Here is a 15,085-nt window from a genome sequence, read left to right as displayed (position 1 = left end):
AAAGTGAGTTATCTAAAACTTTTTCTATGAAAGAACCTATCGTTTAAAAAAACCCAGATGATTTTCAATCATCACAGACATTAATCTTATGAGTGTCGTCTACTTGTGTGTATCTTTACAGTTTTATATTCATTAATCATTATTAACTATAGTATACAATTTACAATACTACAATACTTATATTAACTTATGTTATTATTTCGTTATTAAATAAAAATAATTTTTCAGTATTATTTTACATTTAATTATGCCTTGAAAAGTGATAGTAAAATACAGTAAGTTCATTTATTATAAAAATATAGTTAATGTATAAATCATATCCCATAATTTGTATACAATACAAATATATATATGTGATCCAATGTGAAATAAACGCTTTCCTAACTGTTAAATTTATTTCACAATAAATCAACTCGACTTAAAATTGGTTTCAAGTTTGGTTAGGTATATGTATATAAAATATACACTTCAAAATTTATAAATATAGTCAAATCTAACATTTAGACAGTGGTTGAGTAGTTTACAGTTCGAAAGTGTTCTTTTGATATTTCAACTATACTTTTTTATTTATCAGTGACGTAATATAGTAAAATTGCCTAAAGGTATTTGAAGATTTTCTTGAACTGATAAAATATGATTTTTATAACCTTTGATCAATGTTGGTTTTTTACGTATTTGTCCTTCCACTTGTAAATTTGACTATAACACGTCTTCCACTTCAGTGGCATGGTGACATGTGGCCTTCACCCATATCAGAGATTATTAGTCATCCAGACTAGTACCTATCTACTTTTTTACATGTTTGCACTTTAACCAAACATTTTATCTCGATAACTTTTATACTAGTGACAATAGAAATATTATCTTAAATAAACTATGCTCATAATTTAATTTAAAAATATTATTATGGTTTACTAAATAATCGTATTGGATTAGAAGTAGTAATACAGCATTATCTATTGCTTTATTTCATATTTATATCATGCAATGTATGAAAATAATTTTTATTTTATATTATTGTTATTAAATATTAGGGACCTATATAGTATATACCTATTATAATATGCTAATATATTTACTACAATGTTACATACGTTAAATATCGTTATAATACAATATCAATATTATTTGAGTAATTAAATGCATCATAATCAATTTAATATAGGTAGTTATTTTAAAACTATAACATCAAATAATTTAATTTGATCCTAAAATGTCGTTTAAACATTATTATTTCTATTCCATATAAAGTATGTTCATGATTTAATTCATTTCGTCATTGCTGTCAAATTGATTAAGCTCATCGTTGTAGATGTAAACGTTCATTACATAAATGGACTTTAATCTGGATATTAATATTGGCCAATCACATTATATCTACCTTAAGTATAATAAAGTAAATAAAGAATAATTTAAAATGTATTAAACTTTAGAACTAGTAATATAGATTTATAAATTACTATTATAAATACTGAATGGTAAATACATTATCATTTCAATAATTTACTTTTATTAAATTATAAATGTCTTCCAAATCTATTATCAAACAACTATTATTTTGGAACATAAAGTTAATTAACTAAAAAACTACGATTTAAATTCTTATTTCAGTATGTCAAAATTTTTAGAAAAATTGCCTAATAATTTACAGTAGATATTTACCTTTTTCTCACACAACACTTGTGATTTGAAAAATAGAAGTTTGTATCTCAAGCGGCCCAAACTAATTCATAACTTTAAAAATCAAAATTCGAATTACTGCATTCTTAGAAAAAAAAAGGAATTGAATATTTTTGGTGAATTACCATTTATAAAAGTCTTAAAAAAATTTGAATGTAATATAATGAGTAGTATTTATTATTTTATTAAAAAAAATTGAATAAATAAAAAATCGATTAATTAATTAATACGAGTGTATTGATCACTGTTATTCTGTTATTTCTGTTATTTTCTTTTTTAAATATTGATTTAAATTATTTATTTTTATAATTGATTGTTATATAAATCAATCCATTTAAAACACATACCTAGTATACGAGTATTTAAAAAAAGTTAAATCACTGAAAAACATTGTTTTCATAATTTATAAAAAAATTGAGTCTACATTTTAGTAAATGAATGTTTAATCTACATAGCATATTAGGTATGTGGTTTTTAAAAACTACAGTTATTATAATAACATTTTGGACAGCACTTTAAAAGGTTACGAAAAGGGTACGAAACAACTAAATCGTTGCCAAAATGGTCCCTTATTAAGGAAAAAGAAAAAAAATTAGCGACCCCCCGGGAAAAGCAATAAAAATGGAGAAAGCCACCAGGTATACATTAGTAACGAAAATAAAACATATTTATCGGTTCGTTACTTCCATACGGTTGAGTTGAACATTTTTGAATATTTAATGTGTATTTATGACGGAATAAAAATATATAACATACCTAGTCATTTATTAATCTGTATTCCGCGATCAAAATTGTATTATATTTACGTGAATATTTTTTTTTTATAATAAATTCTCAATAAAAATGTGTAAAATATTTTCTTTTTTTCTTAAAATGATTTATCGTCATTTAATTCTATCTCTAATTTATAGTCTTATTCTTAATATGATTTGTGAGTACATAATATATGATAAGCATTTTTATTTCACTAGTTGTTTTAATTTTATATCTTATTAATTTTTATTTATTTTAATAGCCGGTTGAATGTATTATAAATTAAACACTATTCATGTACATTCATGTACAATTAATTAAAATTGAAAATAATAAAAAAAAAATTTATTCTCATATTATGTTAATGATACACATAAAAATGAAAAAAATTATGAAAAATATTGTTTTTGAATCATTTATTTAGAAGATAATGTTAATATAAATAAAAATTTATTAACATGCGATATAACAATAGGTATGTTGACTTAAAAATAATGTAAAGCATACATCGAGAATTTTTTTAATGTGTTGTTGTATATACTTAGTATACTACATATTTAAATTTATAATAATTATAATATATTAAGTCATAATATTTTTATTAAACATTATTAGCTTCCTACGTGACTGTATTGGACACATTTATTCTTATATCTACTTATAAACAAGTATATTTTATACTAGTGATCTCCAACCAAACATTTTATCATTGATTTTGTTTCAATGTTTTTCGTTTTAATAGTCAATATTATTTTGATTATATTATAAATAATTAAAGTTTATTATATGTGACTTGGTTAGTGAGAAATCGAAACGATAAATAAAAACTTTGAACCAAAAGCTATCAGAACATGCCAAAAACTCGGTCAAGTGAAATCGTGTCAATTTATATGCATTGGGCCGACAAGTCTTTGATAAGTTTTTCAAAATAATGGTTTCAAAAACATTGTACATCGATCTATCTGAGTCATGAAGTTTATCTGGTGGGTAAATAATGCAGTTATTAAAGTTAATCGGTTTCAGTTATTTCTTGTACTCGTCAAATGTTGAGATTTTTTTAAATAATAATATATAAGTAGATGATAGGTATAAACTTATCTAACATTTAATCGAAGTACATCAAAATGTAATATATTAAAGACAAAGGTTAAAAATCAGAATGTTTAAAATTATAACGAGCCTTATAAGCTAGTTGTATTGATGAAAAACGCAAAGCTAGATTAATTCCAAGAGAGTTGATTAAAAATTAAATTGTAAAATCCAGAAAAACGTGTTATAGACATAATTGAATCTTTTTCGTTTTGTATACCATAGAAAATCTAATCGAACTAGATTATCAGACATTTGGAAACTAATCAAGAGATTCGAGACTAAGTGAGCTAATACATTAAATGCGACCACTACTGCAGGTATAAATAACATACGTATTTGCCCGTGTTCATTTTGTGAGAGACACTGAATGATACATTTCCCCAACAGTCAGTTCTAAGAATACGTATTATAGTGCTGATGGCAATCATCAAAGAAAATATAAATCCGTTAAGGCGGGACGTTAATTTAAAATTGAATACACACTTCACCAATTCGATTTTCACCTTAATGCAAGCGATTGTGATTTGTACGTTACCTATATTATGTTTGTAAATACGATATTTATCAGACTGTAAGTACAAACTATTATTTTAAATGTGCTATTCAACACTATAATATTAATTGGTAATCGGGATACTCAACATTTTCAACTTAGGGTTGACTATCGAAAAAAATTAATAAAAAAGTTGTCAATATTATTGTGATCTAAATTTTGAAGACCATAATACACTACTTCAAAGCGTAAAGACATAGGTTAATACTTTATGATTGTATATTTTACGATGCAAGTGTATCGTATGGCTGTTGTTGTCAGTAAAACCAAATATCTCTGGTGTTGGGTTGACCACATTGTTTAATTTTTAATTGTATTATTGTTTTCCACCTGTCTTTTACACTGATGTGGGGCACTTGAAATACAGGACTTTTCATTGGCACCGAATTCACCATAATTTTTATCATGAAATCAATATAATTTATCTTTGAATTGTATATGTTGCCTGACAGGTGTCAGTTTTGAATAACAATAATTCAAAAAAATAAAACGTACCTACACAAAAAAAAAAAGTAGAAAGTAGAACTTTTAATTTTTGTAAAATTTCATAATGCCTATATCAATAAAAATATATTCAACTATTATTTCTAACTAAGATAACGAAAATTATTGCATTCATAAAGGTACACACAAATATATTTTAACTCAAAATATAAATATCATAATATGATAAATAATATGATATATTATAAATTATAAACTCCCCAGATGAAAAAAAATATGTTTTTGATTGAAATATTAATTCTACCACTATTTATTGAAGTTCTTTATAAATATTATTCTATGAATGTTTAATATCCTCAAAACTAAAAATATTTAACCTATTTAAATTTACTTAAAAATATATTTAACTAATCTTTAAGTTTTTGTACAGAAAATGGATTTTTATTCGTCATTAAAATACCTTATTGTTTTAAATTGATATAATAATTTTAATAATGTATACGTAACTTTATCATTTAAATTCATTTTAAATACAATTTTATAACCAAGCAATTTAAATTATAAGATGAATTATAGATTTTTTAAACGTATTACATATAATGCAATTTGTTAATACTTTATTTATATTTAGGTATATCACATGTACAAATATGCGAGTTTCTCTATTTGATTTTCATACATGTTTGAATAATTATTTTTTATAATATTTTAAAAATCAACATTTAAATTCATTTTTTCGTTTAGAAATATTCCTATAATAAGTATACTATTTGTGCAATAATATTATAGCGGTAACATTAACTGTATTCATGTAAAGTTACCCTATTAGGATATCCATCGTGTGCACACGGTTTGTAATTAAATAAAAAGTAGTTATAACCCATTGGTTTACGCGCTAGGTTTATTTAGTATAGTGTTTGTATGCATAACGTGTGCTTGATACATTTTTTTTACTCGATATTCAATGATGCAAAAAATAAACATTTTACAAAGCTATTGGTTTTAAAAGGTATTATAATGATGGGAATTTTAAGGGATCGAGCCATGAAATGTATTATGAAACAAAAGTGGATTTCTAAAATAGAATTTGAATCATTAAAACCTATTGAATAGTGAACTATATTAATCAAATGCCACAATAATAATATATACGTGCTGATATCAATACATTTTTCTATTATCTAGTTGATAAAAAATATGATTAGTTTTTTTTTTTTTGGTCATACATCAAATACGAATAAATCTTCGCGTTAAAAATGTGTGTTTTTTCTACAATAATAAAGCCTATAATATAAAACAAAACAATATAATATAATATCCAATAAGTGACTAGGTGAGTATCATTAGAATTGCTATTAATTACAGTATATCTATGAATCTTTTTCGATGAAACACCAGTTCATACAGAAAAAAAACGGTTGTTATGTAACATGATATTTAGATAAATTTGGAATGAATATTTAATATCAATGTGCTTTTTTAGTAAAGACTGTTTCGAGGTTATTAATCAGTGATTCAATTATGAAAAATATATAAATATATATAAATAGAAATTATAGAAATATATTGTAAAATATTTACTATTATTAAATAATTTTGAATTTTCCATACCACAAGGTAAAAAAATGAATACAATATATATGTATTTTTCATAATAATCTATATAATAATCATAAATGTTATGTTTTTAATAACGTTATATATTGTAATACAATTATTTTACTTTACACATCAATTACACGTTTATTATTTTTAACTGTTTTTAAAATGTAATTATTGATACATTATTTGGTTTAATGGTATTTTTTTTTTTTTAGTTTTCCATTTAATTTTTTTAAATATGTTTACATTATAACGTTATAAAAATGTTATGAAGCCCTAGTATAAATAAGCAATAACATACAAAGTAAGTAAATATATTATATATGTTTTGAAAAGTCATTGTGTGTAAAAAATAAAATAAGTAAAATCGTTATTCTCCCTTTAAATATCTAATTTCGTCTAAATTTAAATGTCAATAAAAAAAATATGCTAATATATTTTTAATATTTTAAAATGATTGCTATGATAATAACTTATGAAGGATTTGTGTAACATTTTTAAGGTTTTCGACTGAATAAAAAATGCTTATTAAAATTAATAGAAAAAACACATTTGATATATTACGAATCACTAACATCAAGGTAAGTATCAAATATTTTGTGAAGATAAACATAATAGTAATAATTATAAAACTTATTATATACCTAGTATATTTTTTAAAATTAAAATTATAATATAAACTCATATTTCAACATTAATTTAGGAAACACTTAAATTGTTTTTGAATTAAATATAAATTTTATAACATTTTCTCTTTGGAGATCTACTGATAATTACAATGACAATCTTACCTTAGAATTTAATTATTTTCCGAGTTAAATTTACGTGTAATTTCCGATGAATTACATATACTTGGTAAGGCTTTGAAAACAATTATTTTTTTTATATATTCATAAAAGATAAAATCAAATTGTATTTTAAGGTTTTAAACAGCCTATACATTATAATATGTATAACCTATAAAATTAACCACATAAAAATATCAATATTTATGTTTCAGTTTTACGCATTTATAAAAATACGTTTTCTAAAGAAATAATTGATATTTTTTTCTAAATAAAAAAAAACAAAAGATTTTATTTTATTTAACCTATCATATGCTTTTATTTACCACACAATAAATTAATTTCACTCGTGTATATGCAAGCAATTTTAAAATTCATATTATATACCACTATTTAAATAATAATATTTATATAGGTAGTTCGTAATGGAAGATACGAATAATGTACCTTACCTAGCTTACCCGATAGCTGTAAAAATAAAGTATAAGATAGCGTAGTAAAATCGGTGTATAATAATTAAGAAAATTATAATTTCTAAGCATAAATCAATTTGAACAATTAACAAATTTCGACTTTTAAACTGGTAAATATACTTGTCGTTCGTAAGTAACCTAACTATTTATATTTTCATTTTAATTCCTAAATGTTACTATCACTTATATAATACAAGCATATTAATTGGTGTTGTACATACAGTTTTAATTAAATTAAAGGGGTCTAGTTCATTTCATGAACAAAATTAGAACATAGAAAGTTTTTACCAATATAATATTATGTTAATTTAACAATTTAAATACAATTTCAAATGTTAGAAAAAAATAAGTTATTCATTTATTATAAGAAATAATTGATTACAAGTGATTTATATGCACATACTTTAGATACTGTATAGATGTACAATATACATATACAAACATTTAAATAAATATAAGCTTAAATTAACAAAATAAAGTGAAGTTCTCTTGTCAGTTCCAAAACATTCGATAATATTTTTCATGTGCGCAAAACGTATTAAATCCAACATGCCATCCAAATTAATACGTAATATACATATACTAATATATAATATATTCATATGTGTAGTACACTATCTAATAATACTGTTTTTAATTTTATTGAGTGTATATACTATATAATTCTAACTGTCATGCGTATAGATTAAAAATTATGTTTTTGTTTCCAAAGTAAAGATAGATATTCTCTTGGTATTAAATGTCGTAAAAAAAAAAAAAAAAACAATTTCAATGAAAAAAACCTCTTTAATGTTATACTGATGTTATACAAAATAACAAACAATTATTTTTTTTAAATCAAGTGAATTGAATTTATTTAATATGAGTACATTTTAATTTTACATATATAATTTTTAATTTTAATTTTTATATTATTATTTCATTGCCTTATCGTGAATAAAAGTATATAATATAGGTATATGGTATATAATAAGTTTATATGTAGATTTTAGATTTTGAGCGGAGAAATAGTATTTTACAACGATGTGTCTGGATTTGCGTTTTTTCTATGTGTGTCTGTACACGATAAACAGTCAATAAAATGTTTCAACTTTCAACTTTGAAGGTGATTTTGAATTTTTTTTATAATCGGGAAAAATGAATAAAAATGAAGGAAAAAATGGGAAATCTTATGCTAAACCAGATTTTGACTAAATCTATTTCTTTACTTATTATTATTTTATTTTTTTGAGCTTTTTAGAGACAATGAAATTTTTAACTTTTTTTAATAATTAACAAAAAATAAAAAAAAAATTATAAATTGATAAAAATTCTTGAAAATGTAATACAAGATTCTTAATAAGCGGTTCATTTTCCAATTAAAAAACATCGAAAGTTTATAGCAACAATATTTTTTATAAGTAAGCATTTAATTTACCTAAGATTCGAGAATAATACAAGATTCTTATTTCTTACTATATTTTGCAAGGGGGTAAACCACTAGTGGAAGTAGATGTATCTATAAATATTAGAAAATACTTGGGAAGTATATGGAAATACACGGAAGTAAAATTATTATGTTTTTAACTGTAATTAGAGTGACAAAGACAGTAAATAAAAGACGTATGCCTACTACCTATACTATCCTATTTAAAAATAAACATGATAAACGGATTCTTTACGGCTATCCATGCTCTCATAATAATAATATTAGGTAAGTGATTTGTTTATTGTCTTATTAAATAATTTTAGCTTGAATAATTATAAACAACAACACTATATATTTAAAATATATATATATTTCTAAAAATAATTGTATTATGCCAGGTTTTAAATAAATGTGCCTATCTAGTATTATTTACATGACCATCTCCAGACCAAACAGTCGTGTCCGGGTATCCGTAACGGATAGTCCGTTGTATGTACATTATACAGTATATAATATATAAGTTCATTTTTGGCCCAGTTTTTTAAATTAGTTTATTTTAATTGGTAAGTTTTTAAGATTTATACACTCTATTTTAGGTTTTATAAATAAAATATTTCAACTATAATACCTCAGTAGAATATAATTATATTATGTAATAAGTAGGTTTTAGATTTAAGTAGTTGTAAAGCAATGGAACTTCAATTGAGCATATTTAAAAATAATTTTAAAACAGTATGGTACAATAGTCAACTATACCTAAACGTGTTAGGTAAAATAATAATAATAAAAAAAAAATATATTGAAAATTTTAAATTTTTTCGAAATTTTTATTATAATAATTATTTAAAATAAAAATAAAAAATACATGTTTAATAATTTTGAGAGGCCTATTTTCAGTACTATATTTACCTGTTTTTGTTTATTAATATCGAGATTAATATGTAGGTACACTGCTTTATTACACTTTGTGGTAACTGGTAATAGGTACAGTTTATTTTACAGTCTAATTAAAAGAAAATTCTACCGGAAAATCAAATTAATTTTTTATGACCCGTTGAAGTACAATTTTTTATAACATTTGGTATTTACCCCCATGATAACTATTTCTTCTCAAACGATTTTTGTTTTTTGATTTTATTAAAAAAAGAATGACCGTAGATACTTACATTTTTTACAAAATGTTTAAACTATAAATTTCCATACATGGCATAATTTTCAAAATATTTTAACTCTCTTTATTAATAGGCATGAGGAATTTTTAATTATTTAAGTTTTATTCTATAAATATCGATAAAAAATTATTTTCTGGATCAAAATTCTTGAAAGTTTAACACATGTATGTATTTTTATAGGAATTCATATAAAAATATTGAAAATATATACCTAGAAATAATTTTTTAAAATGCATTTAAAGTTAGTATTTTAACTAAATTCGTCAAAATTAAAAAAATATATATAATTATTTTGTAGTTGGAAATTCAAAAAAACTTTCTGTGTTATACCTAAATTTTTAAAATTTAATACAATATGCATCAGAACTAATTCATATTGAAACCATACAACTTAAAAATAATATATATATTGAGTTATTTTTTTTTAGACATTTAAATTTAAATTTGGATGAAATTACTTATTTAAACGATAAATAACAAAATAATTATTTATTATAATTTTTTTATAGTTTAAAAACATTATTCATTTTCACGAGATCTTAAAATGTTGACGTATACTATATTATTAAAAATTTTAATTCACACAATGACATTTTTGATTTATTTTAAGATATTATCTATTAATATTATGAACCTATTTTTATTTTATTTTTTTACGGTATTCATAAAAATATATAGGTAATTCAATTTCGAGTTAAGAAAATTTAAATAATTGAATATAAATAGATTATATTAAAATAAAATTATATATATACGTATATTATTATAATTATATATATATATATAATATATGTATTACTGTGTAATTCAAATTTCTAAAGGTAAATAAATAAAGAACACTTCGATTTGTTGTAATAATAAAAAAAGTGGTCTAGTGGACTGTATTCAAAAACTTTCCACGACAAAACAGAAATTTATCCTTTTAAAAAATATAAATAAATACACTTATTGTATCAAGAGGATGTAGGCATCCTCCTACAGTCCTACTACATAAAATGAACGGTATAATTCACATAAATCAATTAATATTATATACCTAGGTATTATCACACGCACGTCTCATATAGGCCATAACACAAATAATGATATAACAAATAAACATACCGATAGTGATACAGAATTATATAAATTAGAGATAATAATACCGCGTATCAATAATAATAATAATAATATGTTACCGTGTTAGTTAACCGCTTGGTTACCGCATGCTGGCATAACCTAGACGAACGCTTTCGACCGTTTCGTATCCCGCGATCCACACGTTGACAGAAAAACATCACGGCTTCCGCTCTGCCAAGCTAATGTTCTTAGACACTAGGTAATACATTATTATACGAGCGAAAAGTCCGAATCACTTCACACCCGCCGCATCGACAATAATATGGTTTATGAAACTATGCATTTGATGTTAAGAACGTGTGTACCTAATCGGAACACGACGCCCGCGAGTATGACGTGATGAACTACACGTCAGCACTCGCGCGTGCATTTAATACCAACGCTAAACAAATAATATCTTAAAAACGCACTCACCATGCCACTGAAAGAGCCCAACAAATGACCCAGCACACTGGTCACGGGGTGTATCGAAGCACACAAAAGAAAAAAAAATGGCGAATACGAAAACGGCGACGGAATCGGCACGACGTTTCGAAGAATACTAAAGTCTAAAGATAGTCCCGCTATCGTAGTAGGCCTATAATAGTGCTCGCGCCACGGCCGAACGCAAAAAAAGCCGGTTTTCGGTCGTTGTAGCGGGGAGTGGGGTTCTTCTAGGAATTTCTACTACGCTCGCCTTCGAAGCTGGTACCGAACAATAACACAATATTTTCAGGAAAACATTATAATATCATTCTACTGTAATATCACAGAATAGATTAAATTTAATCTATTCTGTGGTAATATTAAAAGTAAAATAAACTGATTTTATAGCTTTATCAAAAAAAACATCATGTGCTACTTATATTTGAAGATATTATAGTCTGACAGACCGTTCCCGGTCAGAATTGTTTTTCGTACACAACGCTATTATCATTAAATTCAAATTTAACCCACCCATCATATTGACCCACTCGAACCCGATAAACAGCAAAGCGAAATACCCACGTGTCTATCTTTTGTTTAGCCTTTGGTAGCCTAGCTGTGATAAATTTGGCCACGGAATGTGGATTCCAAGTCATTAGTCTTATGTTAAAAATTACATGGAAGTACTTGATATTGCAGAGTACACCATGTTGAGTACACCACTGCTATATTTTTTTATTAAAATAAAATAACTACATAAATCTGGTAGTATTTTGTTAAGTAGATGTATGTTTTTTATGTATTGCTAGAAAGGGTTCGCGTCGTAATTCAAAAAGATAAAGAAAAAATCTGTAGAATAATTATGTGGGTCATTATATCAAATGTATATTATTTGAGTATTTGTAATTTAAAACGTATTTATATTAATAACCGATGGTGGTGTTGGGAAAGCTAAATAAAAATGGGTAGTCCCCCTTTCCCGGCGTCGTCATTTTTTAAAAAATGGGTACATAATATTATCTACTTTATAATGTATTGTTTAATATTAGAGTATTTCGCTAGAGGAAAGAACTGCTACTGATGATTTATTTTAACGAAACACTAGTATTAAATGTTTAAACTGTATTAAAAATCTATTGTTTTCTGAATAAATTCATTTCTAAATTTATTTTAGTTATTTAAATTTAATATAATCTGGAAGTGTAGTGTACACTGTACATACACATAGTTTTCTCATGAAAGAGAACAATGTTTGAACAACCACACATTTCTTACTGAAACTTAAGTTGTCAAATTTAAAATATTTTTATAGAATTCGGAGTTAATGTAAAAAGATTAAACAAACGAACAATCAAAATTTATATAATTAATTTTTAATACAATCTGAAAATGTGACAATCGCATTTCACAACTGGGATAAATTGGGAACACTACAATTATTAATATTAATTTACCATTAAAATAATAATTAACATTAGGTTTATTTTTTTTTAAATCATTAATATAATATTATATATTATTGCAATAAATATTCTATTCTAATTAAACTATTTACAAAGGGTTTTCAGATAAATTATAAATATTACTAAATAAATAAATTGATACTATGTTTTTTTTTTTATGTTGATTTTTGTTAATCTATGATTATTGTTTTAATTTAGACCTTGAAAATCTGGTTATTTGATACGAATAGGTTTATTTGTATATGTTTGATTCTCTGAGTATTCTTAGATAATGTGTTAAGCGGTTATATATTTTATTATTTTAGAGAAAGAACTATTGTTTATTTGGAACAAGCATTTTATTGAATAATAAAAAATAGTAGTATCATTGGTTAAATATATATATTTATATTATTATTATTATTTTTTTTATTGTTACTGCCTAGCTACTTGGAATGGTAACTTCAAGCGTCTTGTTACCTATTTAGATACTTTGCATATAGTAAAATGTACAATTTTTTTATATTTTAATCCTCTTTTCTTTATTTTTGAGGTAGATAAAATCCTAATTAATTTACCATATCATGTTTATTTTTTGATCTATGAAAGATTTACTATCATTTATCTGTGTAATGGTAATTTTTTGATACAGCATTATTTTATATCACTTATCAGTCATATTATTATCAGTTATACTTACATGTAATAGCATTCAGACAAGTTCGATATTCATTTGGGTTGAGTTAATTTCAGTTTAGATGTCTCGAGTTATTTAATTAACCTTAATAGTATTTAAGTACTGAGTGTGTCACTTTGAATGTATGTGTTAATAATTAATGTATATATATATATTGTATATATAATATATTGAAATGCACAATTATTAATGCATAAGGTATTTTGTTTGTAATAATATTAGAGTAGGTAGGTATTGCAAATAACAAGGCATATCTACATGATGGCAGAAGTATGTAGTGTACTGACCGATATATCCTAAAATATTAATTATTAAATACAATATGTTATGTTACATTAATTTTATTATTCTATTATTCCTAATTATGTGTTATTATAATGTTATAATATATTGAATAATAAGTAGGTAAATAGAAAACTATTTATTTTTTATTGCGTTTTTTAACATTCACAATATTTTTAATATTATATGCTTTATAATATAAACTAACTACCTACCTATATTGCTACATATATATATATCGATTAAATGTAGCTATATAAATAAAAAACAATGTTTTTTTTTTTCATAGAAAAGCTTGTTCACATTACTTAGCCAAAAATGTATTGTTGATATCAATTCAATTCATTCTCTATAATTTAAATTAATTATTATAGCCGTTGTTAAAAACAGTATTATTTATTTTCTTATTTTAATAGTTGTTCGTGAGTATGTATAATTTATACACATCTATATAATTACCGTTTTAAAATCAAGTATAGCATAAAATTTCTCAACATAATGTTTTACACAAAATGAATATCGTGCATTAACAAATTTATTATTCGTTTAAACAGAATAATAATGCTTTTATATTAATTACAGATGTGCTAACTCTTTTTTGTACATAGATATAATTATACGAATTACTTACAGACTATCACTTAAGTTTCGTTTGATATTAATAGTTTATTTCATTATCAATACCAAAATTACTTTTTTTTTTAAATTTAAATATTTATTGTTCGTGTAAGTTATAAATTTAAATTGGTTAAAATAAAACAGAAAAACATTTTTTTCGGATTAAACATTATTTATTATAATTGCATAAACACACGCTATTATAAAAAAAAAATAAGATTCAGGAATGTTTATAGCATAATTAAAGTTTTACACAATATACTGTACAGTGTATATTATAAGACAAACCTTGGAGATAATTCATTTCATTTTGATGGCTTAACATTTATATATAAATAAATATATAAACGCATAAAAAGAATATTATGTATATTATAATTATGCATTTAATAAGTTAAAATTATAATTATTTATTTGTATATTTTTATTGAATTTAAATCTTTATGCAAAATTATTTGTGAAATAAATGTATGATATAAATTGTTTTGATCTAACATTTGGGTTTTGTGTAAAAATACAAGAATTATCAAGCTTAATTCAGTAAAAAAAACAATATTACT

At 23.4% G+C, this 15,085-nt stretch overlaps 1 protein-coding gene across 3 annotated transcripts in view; it reads right to left on the bottom strand.

Moving 5' to 3' along the window:
* The window catches only part of LOC114130405 (uncharacterized), an 85,067-nt gene that overhangs the window by 29,168 nt on the left and 40,814 nt on the right, over positions 1–15,085 (bottom strand). The window contains exon 1 of one of the 3 annotated variants that reach the window (XM_027995384.2): positions 11,496–11,628. The exons of 1 other annotated variant lie outside the window; for it this stretch is intronic. The gene's annotated coding sequence lies outside the window, so the exon portion shown is untranslated. One more of the 3 variants, XM_027995383.2, reaches the window with a different exon arrangement.

Source organism: Aphis gossypii, chromosome 3, assembly GCF_020184175.1.
Source record: "Aphis gossypii isolate Hap1 chromosome 3, ASM2018417v2, whole genome shotgun sequence".
Classification (NCBI taxonomy): Eukaryota; Metazoa; Arthropoda; class Insecta; order Hemiptera; family Aphididae; genus Aphis; species Aphis gossypii.
This window is presented reverse-complemented; position numbering and strand designations above follow the sequence as displayed.